At 36.8% G+C, this 10,444-nt stretch overlaps 1 long non-coding RNA gene across 1 annotated transcript; it reads left to right on the top strand.

Annotated features, from left to right (window-relative positions):
• Window positions 1–5,106: 5,106 nt before the first annotated feature.
• Window positions 5,107–9,112, top strand: LOC126823935 (uncharacterized). Its single transcript, XR_007681376.2, has 4 exons — window positions 5,107–5,418; window positions 6,633–6,686; window positions 6,956–7,041; window positions 8,514–9,112. It is a non-coding gene; the product is annotated as an uncharacterized LOC126823935 (long non-coding RNA).
• Window positions 9,113–10,444: the final 1,332 nt, after the last annotated feature.

The raw sequence follows: 10,444 nt of genomic DNA, 5'->3' as shown, positions 1-10,444 counted from the left end.
AGAGAGAGAGAGAGAGAGAGAGAGAGAGAGAGGGTTTAACGTCCACTCAACACAAACTAGGTCATTTCGGGACTAACACATGGTTCAATTTTATTTCAATAATTTGCTTGCGCTTAGGGGTCTTTAGCAGTGGGAGGAAACTGGAGAACCCGGTGAAAACCCACGAGGTTGGACAGGCGACCCTACTCCTTGTCACGTACAACCGGGATTCGAAACCACGCCAGTTGACTCAATGAAAACCTGTTTGTTTTAGGTCTAGTCGTTCGTATACATATCGGCGTGCTTATAAAAGAACCCTTGGCAGTTGCAATTCAATTGATGTCCAGACAAAATCCCCTGCATATATGTCATAGTGGTCACTAGTCCAGTTGGTGCAGAATAGCCTGGCGTCAAACCTCATTCATTCATTCATTCATTCATTACTTCAGTTAGTTTGTAAGCAGTCATTGGTACATCCAGTAGTGGATATAGAAGCTGCGAATGAGGCGTAGGGATGCAAATCTAGGACGCCATCCACAATCCCAGCCCACAATGAATGTCAACAAAATACTGACTATAACACTGAGCGCCCCGGAAGAACATAAATCGTATTGCCTATATATACTCTTCAAAAAAGTTGCGGATATTCTGAAACAATACAAAATTGCTGAAATACACTGCTGTTTTTATTAGAGGTAACCAGTGTATGTTAAGAACAGGCCAATTGCCTACACATGAACATAATCAGTTCATATAGGCGGCTTATCTGACGGCCCCATTTCACTCGCAGAGATACACCGTCAAAAGTGAAAATGGACGTTTTTGATTTTGGTCTTAATAATGAGTAATTGCTCCACCAATCCTCAGACATTCGGCAATTCGTCGTGGCATACTCCAATCACGATTTGGGGCAATCTGACCCACCCCTCTTGCAGTGCCACGGGCAATTCTTGCAGTGACTTTGACGTCGACGAACAAATTAAACTTAACGCACTAAAGCAAAGATACGGCTAAACAGTAAATCTTATGCAAGAACCGATAGGAAAGCAAACATGGATAGGGTGACCCACCATAAATAAATATCTCCATATATCTCGACAATTTCGCCACAATATTTATATATATGCCAAGCCTCAAATCAGTTTCACACAATTATAGTCACTAAATAAACGATCATGTTGTACTTAATAAGCTATGACCATTAATCATCTATAAATAATAGACTGAAAACTGGTTCCATGTGTCGTCCATAACATCCAGACACTCTTGAGTAAAAAATAGGTTACGTGCCCTTGTTTTGAAATTAGTCTCGCTTAACCAGTCTATCGAGCATTCAAGGGCTGATTGACATGTCGGGATAATCAAGACTACTTTTTTACGAAACATAACAGAAAGCTAGAACAAGAAATTGAAATTAGACATGAGCACGTTAGCTAGCTCAACAATTGTTTTAAGAAGCTTGTAAAAGTAAAATGAAACTACTGCTAGTATCATGTTCCTGTCTAACCCGAGTGCTTCAGAGATATTATTTGTACTAAACCAAAAGATGCTGCTCTGAACGGTACAGTTAATGATAAAGCGATTTAAAAAATGAAACGAACGTAATTTCTAAATCTGCTGTAATAACCAAGAAGCTTAATTTTACTGCTATTCAAAATCGTCAACAATAATTTTTTTACGGCTGTAATAGTTGATAGATTTGTAGAGAATTGCACGTGCCATGGCTATTTATAGTATCATACTGTCAGAAAGTTGGCCTCGACACGGCGAATGTGCACGCTTCAGTGGTAGTCTCGAACTATCAGCGGTTGACTGTATTTCTGTAGGTGCATGGGCCACCCTAGGATAGATAAACCAGCACGCGGCAGTTTTCATCAACCCTTGCTTGAAGTGTCAAATTTGACAATGAACCCCTCCCACGTGTATGGCGCTATTGCGTGTCGCATGTGCAGCTCAGTGGTTCTGTTGGGGCGATAAGTTCTTCATCTGTGAACATACTCTCAAAGCATGTCAAGTGTCCGTTACTGTTTATCATATCACAACCTACATAGGTATTTACATTTCAATATCCCCTACTTTTTTTTGAAGAGTATAGTTCGGTGATGGTTATCTCGCCGGAAACCAGTTCTATTCCAGTTGTTTAGGTTGTTATTGATTTGTTATTATTTTTTGTGAACCTTAATAGGGATGCTTACTTGGTCTTATTTGTTCTCATGGGGTGGGGTGGCCGTCCCCACCACGGCTTTACATCTGGGCTTGGGTGTAACGTATTCTTTCTAGAATAGCCGATACCATTTGATTTAAAAATGTATTTATTCAGAATTCTTATATACAGTCATAGAGGGAAAAATATGAATAGATTGGATACAGTAACAAGCAACTTAATGCTTATGTAAAACTGCTTCCAGAATAGGGTGACATAAATATAATTTTAATGATCAGCTGGTAATGTAATACAATAAGAATGATTATAAATATCAGGGTTTTAGTTAACGGTGATATGGAAAAAGGGGTGTATGAATAAAAAAAAAAGAGAAACAGTTAAAAGAGAAAAAAAGAAAATTCGAAAAGGACTGGGGGCTCGAGTACCGATTTGGATAAGAAAGTTGGATACGCGATGCCAAGGGGGGGGGGGGGGACTACGCACCAACCTAGTATATTTAATTGGTGTATACACATATCTCACGTTTGACTTGGTTTCTGTGGCTTGGTCAGGGAGGTTGTTCGCAAATAAAATTTGAAGGATACTTTAAATAGTGGCTCGTAAAGAATGGTTAAACTACATTTATTTATGAGAATTGAAGCGTTTAGTCAGAGTTATATATTGGTGGACGACTGAGAGTAAACAGATATTTTTATTTTTAGAAAGACTGTCATTTCCAAATAAAAGTGAATTAATATTCTTGTAATAGTCGTCCAAGTGTTCGCTAGATTCACATTTGTTTCCGCACAGACAGGAAGGGTCATCAGATATACGCATGAGGTATTTATGATAATTTAAATCAGATTTCGAATTGCGTAGTTTGGAGTGAATAATCTGAAACGTCCTGTCGCCAAAATTGAAAATGAAATGAAATGAAATGGGGTTTAACGTCCTACTGTTTTGCTCCGAACTGGGCTAATGAAGACGGGCATACGCCATACAGTGTGCTATGAGGGAAATTTTGCCTGGACAGCGGCACTACGGCCTACTCTTATATTGAATTCCACCTGTCAAGGGATCTTTTACGTGCACGCCAATGTGTACACGGGACCTCGGTTTTTCGTCTCATCCGAAGGACTAGACAGCTGTCCTTGTCAGGCCCTCCGTCCTGCATCACTGACAAGGGGAAACCACGCCAGAAAACGCCAAAATTGAAGAGATCGTTGTATTTATTTATATTAAACTTTATTATCCTATGATGACATAATAATACGGGCATTTGGCTATTATAGAAACGATAGCTGAAATGATATTCTTTGATTGTGAATAATATAGTTCAACCTACTAGATAAACAACCAACAATTTATGCTTAATTCATAACGAGAAAGAAAAAAGCAAAGTGCATACCTACATATAAAACACAATAATACTTACATATCAGATATATACATATACATTTTTTATAAACTATATATACCGTAATCATTCAATATATATACATATAATAATAACAATACAACAATCTTATTTATACAGTTCACTTTAAGGGTCTTACTATATAATACGAAATATACGATTAAACGGTCACCGTGAATACATATATTACTAATTGAACAAAAGCACTACATATACGATATGGGATTTTTCATTGTGAAATACTAATATGAAAATATCTTAAAGGCACAATGTATCACTTGTACTCTATCCGCATATATATAGTTTAAAGCAGTGATTTCCAACTGGGGGCGTACGCCACACAATGGAACACTTTGAATATTTGGGGGCAATTTGGAAATGATGTAAATAAGAAAAAAAAACCTTCACGTGTTCCATTGTTACTTTTACACATTGGTAGAATGTGGTTTTATTACTGTGAGTGTCTTATTATTTTAAAAAAGAAATCGACTTGCTAAGACTTAAGACTGAAACTTACTAAATTAGAACCTCGTATTAAAACACTTTGCATGAGTAACTAAACAAAAGCACTACATATATAATATGGAATTTTCATTGTGCAATACCAATATGCTACAATGAAAATATCTTAAAGGCACAATGTATGTCTTATCTGCATAATATATAGTTCAAAACAGTGATTTAAAACGGGGGGCGTACGCGTCACAAGGGACAATTTGACTTTTACACATTGGTAGAATGTGGTTTTAGTACTTAAGACTGAAACTGACTAAATCAGAACCTCGTATTAAAACACAAAACACAAGGATCTCACTAAATTGCCTTTTCATAAACTAAATACTAAATAAAATGATAATTGTTTGATTCTTTGATATTGTATTTGAATAATATTATTTTATTGGAAGGAATCAATATCTTATTTGAAGGATTTAATTTTATTACACTTTTACAAAACTCAATTTGTTTGTATATCAAAGCATGGGTGGGGTGGGGGTAGGGTTGTTGGCACACAATAATTTGCGATGTTGAGGTGGGGTATAGCGTATGGTACACAAAAGGTGGGGGGGGGGCAAGGTCTCGTGTATACGTGGGAGTACTCGTAAACGAACCCTTGAAAGATGGAATTCAGTAAAGAATGGGTGGAAATTACGTTGTCGGGACAAAATTTCCCGTCTTCAATAAAACATAGTTTGTGTCGAAAAGTAGGACGTTAAACCCCAGTTCATTTCATTTTCTATAATTAAAGGTGCATTATGTAAGATTTAGATAAAGAGCTGGTCGTTCTTGAAGATTTGACTCAGTCTCGCTTCTCCATTTTTAAATTTAATCTGTTTACTTCTGCGCCATCCGGTGCTCTAGAGAATTGATTATAGACTTGCCATGTGAATAAATGTCCAAATAATAATTTATATATCATTTGAAACCAAAATAAAACCCTGTAATAGACAGAATTAGCTCTTACGTGATGCATCTTTAACCTTTATTGTGGCATACTGGGGCTTTAAGTAAATGTCTAGTTTAAATATGTTAACAACCTCTTGCCGAACACAACTGATTTCTCCAATACAATAGATACGTGTTTTTGGCCAGATACGAACTCCTGAATACATCTTTATTGTATAGCTTAAACAACCCGTAGTGAGGGCTTTTAAAATGTAGGTGTACAATAAGTGGTAACCATTGCGAAAGGGTCGTGATATCGTTATTGAGTTACATGATTGATTATGGATTATAATTTTGAAATATCACCCAGTTTTAAATGAAATGTAGTCATTGATTAACTATACAAAGATGACAACGAAAGGCGAATTATTGGATCCACTTAGGATAATCCTAGGATTACTAATTATCATCAATATGACACATCTGATATCAGCAAGTAAGTTATTCTCATTTTAATTTTTCATATACCCGTAAATAAAGTTGGTCAACACAGTGTGTTACAGTGGTAATTAAATCAATAAACGGAGTTTACCTTATTATCGTATATAACTGAACGCTCTGGAGGCGGGGGAGGGGGCGGGGTAGCTGTCAGTTCACCGTTTTGTTCTCTCACATAATTAGCATAACCAACTGCACATTCTAGTGCAACAAACATGATATTACAGAACAGTAGATTGGTTTAACTGATAACAAAAATACCAGATTAACCGTGACATCACTTACTGTTACGCAATACGAATCACGATTTTGTAAACATACGATAAAGGGAATTTTGATATAAAAATCAGTTTTCTCGGGTTTGATTTATTTCTTAAGATAAGCCAACAATAATTTTTATGGTATTACTTACTTTCACATCTTGGACAAAGCTGAAACTAAGAGATTTGTTCAACAATCTAATCCAAAAACTGATGTTATTTTCGCTTCGCGTATGCAGTTGGTCACATTAACCCTATCTGCCTGCGACAACAGCATCATATCATTGAACTTAATTAGATAGCCAAACAATGTCTCGATGCTAAAGATTTTGAGGAAATTGATTTGGTTTTACTAATCATGGTTGGTTTGTTGTAGGTTTGTAGGGCTTTAACTCCGCCTCCACCGAAAGTACTATCACATGCAAACCGTGTTACTAATCACAATCTGCGCTTTTTAAATGAAATGTGTTTAATGTCCTATTGTTCTGCTCCGAACTGGGCTAATGAAGACGGGCATACGCCATACAGTGTGCTATGAGGGAAATTTTGCCCGGACAGCGGCACTATGGCCTGCTCTTATATCGAATTCCAACTGTCATGGGATCTTTTGCGTGCACGCCAATGTGTACACGGGACCTCGATTGTTCGTCTCATCCGAACGACTAGACAGCTGTCCTTGTCAGGCCCTCTGTACTGCATCACTGACAAGGGGGACCAGGCCGGAAAATCGGAATGAACTTTCTCGGCCAATTCAGGGATCGAACATCCGACCTCCAGGCTAGCGAGCGAGCGTCTTACCCACTTAGCCACCGTGATCCCCCTGCGCTTTTTAAAGAATTTTTTTTAGACAAGGATGAATTGGACAAACAACCTACAAAATCAAACGGAACGCAATGTTGATATAATTTTAATTAGACAGTTTGTTCAATAGAGCTTGTTATATTTTGTTTAGATGGTGATCAAAAGAAAAGTCTAGAAGATTTCAGGTATAAATCTACAGCATCAGGTAATTTATTAATTCTTGCTGACAGGTTCGTTGCCTCTGGATTTGTCCAATTGTTTCTGTGTCAAGTAAACGGATAAAATATTTTCGTATAAAAACCCAAACTGCCGGTGAAATAAAATTTTTGTGGTAATTTTGCCGACAGGGTAAATAGCCTATGTCGGTCGAATTGCACATCAATTTTTGGAGAGCAAGTGAAAATTCTGACCACACCTTTTAGAGGTCTTTTAGTTTTAATAATTACCAGCCTATTTATGTTTTTGCAATCACAGGTTCTAGTGAATTCAGTGATTGGCAAGTGACGTTAATTATGATTGCTCTGGTGGTTAGTCTTTCATCTCTAGTAATGACAGCCTTAGTAAGTTCATTATTTTTATTATTTTATAATTTTGTTCTTATAAGCAACATGGGAATACATTTATAGAAAATGTTCCTTTCATTTTTGATTTACTTGTTTATACCAAAAGTGTTGGTAGACCATACGTTTTGACTGTATGGTCGATTTGGGAACTTGTAAATTGACAGCTACAAAGATTAAAAATAAATCTCGTCATCCACTCACGAACTTTTCCGGTTCCACCCACAACATTTCTGTTAACACCAATAACGTACGCCAATACTTCGACAGGAAACTCATATAAATCATAAGTAGAGCTTTTGCTCGTATAGTGAGTGTACACAAAAGACAGCATGATCGGGTATATAAATATTTAATATGAAGAATGTAAAGAAATAGGTGTTAAAGTCACCCGTACCTAGTGACCAATATTGCCTATATTTATTCTCGTTCTCTCGTTCCCGCCATTTGCATGATATTTTTTTGTTGACTTTTTGGTATAGAATTTTAGAAGTGTGTTTGAGTTTCCACTTTGGTGCATTGTCATAATTTTGAGGCGGAAGGATCAGGAAATGAACAGACTTGAATTAGGGAAATCACGTATAAAAATGACGTTGATGCCTATAGATTTCTTTGACCCGTCGTAGCAAAAAATCGAGATGGCCAACACCTTTCATCATTCTTATCAACTGATTGTGTCATGTTGGGCTATTTCTGGTTAAAGAGCAGACAGCATCGAAGTTCACAAATAAATGTTATAGCAGAAGGAATAGCATGGATAAAACATTAAAGTCAATGATAAGGGAAATGTGGGATTACTAGCCTCAAACCATCTAGCGGCGGTGTTATCTCCCTTCGAACTTTTACGAAATGGAGAAACCAGTTTGGGCCTCATTTTTTAAGACCACCGCAAACGGTTTGACATTAAAACACCCCAAAATATTTTTTTTTTTATGTGTACCGTTATATAGAATCTACCAAAAAAATCATCGGTACATGTATTTCAATTTATTGTAATTTATTAAAGGTAGCGTCGCCCACATTTGCGTGCTAGAATTCGATATAAGGGTAGGCCGTAGCGCCGTTGTCCGGGAAACATTTCCCTCATCGCATACTGTTTGGCGTATGCTCGTCTTCATTAGCCAAATCGGAGCAGAACAGTACGACGTTAAACCCCATTTCATTTTATTTAGGCAGGTATTTCTATTTCAATAATTGATTCCCCACTGCGTTTATTTATGGACAATTGACGAGTTATACGACATATAATCTACTGTTATAGTCGTCAATTATCAGTCTACGAATATGGTTACTTCACCAATGTAACAATAGATAGCAGTCTACCCATAAAGTAATCTATCAATGATGGCTTGTAAAGTTTTGATGGTTTCAAATATATACAAGATATGTTTACAACTTGAACATTTCTCCTTGCGTAATAAGAAACCCACCGAAATTAATTATCAGTTAATAATTGTTTTATTTTCTTCTAGTATTGCCACGATAGACTTAAGAACAAAAGAGTTGATATTCGTGATGTGACTTCCGTTGAAGATCCAAAAGAAGAATCAGCAAATTTTCCTAAGCCTGTTTCGGCTACAGCACAAAAACTAGAACCATTACCAGCCTCTGTTAATCGCCCAACACGCCTTTCATCTGACATAATTCGTCCAAGACCATTACCTCCAATAAGTGCTAAAATGTATCATGAACCTACTGAACTACGACCATTACCAAAAATACCAAAAGCGACAACATCAGTATTTACAATAGAAGCCCCACCCCCTTCATACAACGAATATACCGAATTTCCTCCAGGCAATGCACCATTTTAAAAGAATTCCCCGTTCCTGTGAAAAATTCATTAATTGTGATAAATCTGTATAGATTGTAATAGCCTGTTTATGTACATAAAATCTCTTGTAAATTTTTAATACTAGGGTATTTTTTATATGTCAGACTGGTCATTCGGTAAAAATAATTACATTCCCTGGTCGTTTTTGTCGAAGGAAACCGTCTATGGCTGGCGATTCTATATTTTTGAAAATGGCATATTGTTTATAGTGTAAAGGATTAAAATTAATATTTTCAACATTCTTTTGTGCTCAATTTGATGGGTTTCGAATTAACTCAACTATAATGTGCATTTCCGTTGTTAAAACAATCTGGAACAATGATTCCATTGGCTGGGCTAAGGCAGTGTTGCATATCTACAAATATGCAGTCTTTATTCATGACATAAAAAACGTATTTATATCAAAAATGCTTTGTTAAATCCTGCATCCAAAACAAAACGTCACCCTGTGGAAAAATGGCCAGGAATAGCCGTTTATCTACGTATGCTAATAGTATGACCTTAAACGGTTTCCATTCCTGATGAATATTGTTAATACTACGCCCCCCCCCCCCCAACCCTCACCCCATACATACACTTTATCATAAAACGATAACAACTGTCCCTCATATTGGACTTACCATCCAGATTTGGTTGAAATTATGCAATGGGTGGAAATTGTATGGCTGACAGAAAGCTAGCCCGTGCAAGTCGTTTTCACGAAAATTGTTTTCTTTTCACTGGCTTGGATCGGTAGCTATAAGGTCCCATAAGTAACGTATCTCATGAAATGAGTACACAATTATGAGATAACTGGTATATCATTAGACTGGAGGAGAGTCTACTTTACTCAACTGATCAATAGCTTTATACATATTTCTGTTATTTGTTACTTCAATTTCTTATTATATACATAGCTAATATGTCTATAATATCAAAAGGTCTCATCGTTTTTTTGTCTTTTATTTCTTCAAATTTATGTGTCAGAAAATGTAGGTACAAAGGCACTTGATTGCATAGGAAATGTTGGTGTAAAAGGCCTCCACGCAAATACCCTTCACCACTTTCCAGACCAATGAAATTCCAGATACCCAGGTATCTAAATATACCGGTTAGCATTTGGGGTCGGAGAGCCCCTTTACCTTTTATACAATTTACTTCTTTCCACTGGGGTCTATGTGGGATTTCTGTTGCTCGAATTCGTCCACTGGAGATTGTTTTTGGACTTATGGTTGTTAGATATATAATGCTTGAATTGATAATAATGTTATTCTTCTAGAAGGTAGATACATTTAGGTGTTGTCCGACGGAAGCGCCCGAGTGGGTTATATATAGCGTCAGCCCCCCCCCCCCCCCGCCAAATGGATTTTTATTTGCCGCTATTTGGCAATATTGAAATCTTCAGCTTTATGTTAAAAATGAATTCAGCAAACTATTTACAGCACAACTATGTATGAACTAATATGGAGAATATCGTTATGTTACGATATATCGCGTAAGGTAGGCTATTTTTCTACTTTAATACTTAATTTGCCAAAAGAAGGGAGATCCAAGTTCCCCTCAGCAGTATGGTATTAGATGACTGACGAT

The sequence above is a fragment of the Patella vulgata genome, chromosome 6, assembly GCF_932274485.2.
Source record: "Patella vulgata chromosome 6, xgPatVulg1.2, whole genome shotgun sequence".
Classification (NCBI taxonomy): domain Eukaryota; kingdom Metazoa; phylum Mollusca; class Gastropoda; family Patellidae; genus Patella; species Patella vulgata.
Note: the sequence above shows the minus strand (reverse complement) of the source record. Positions and strands in the feature narration are given on the sequence as shown.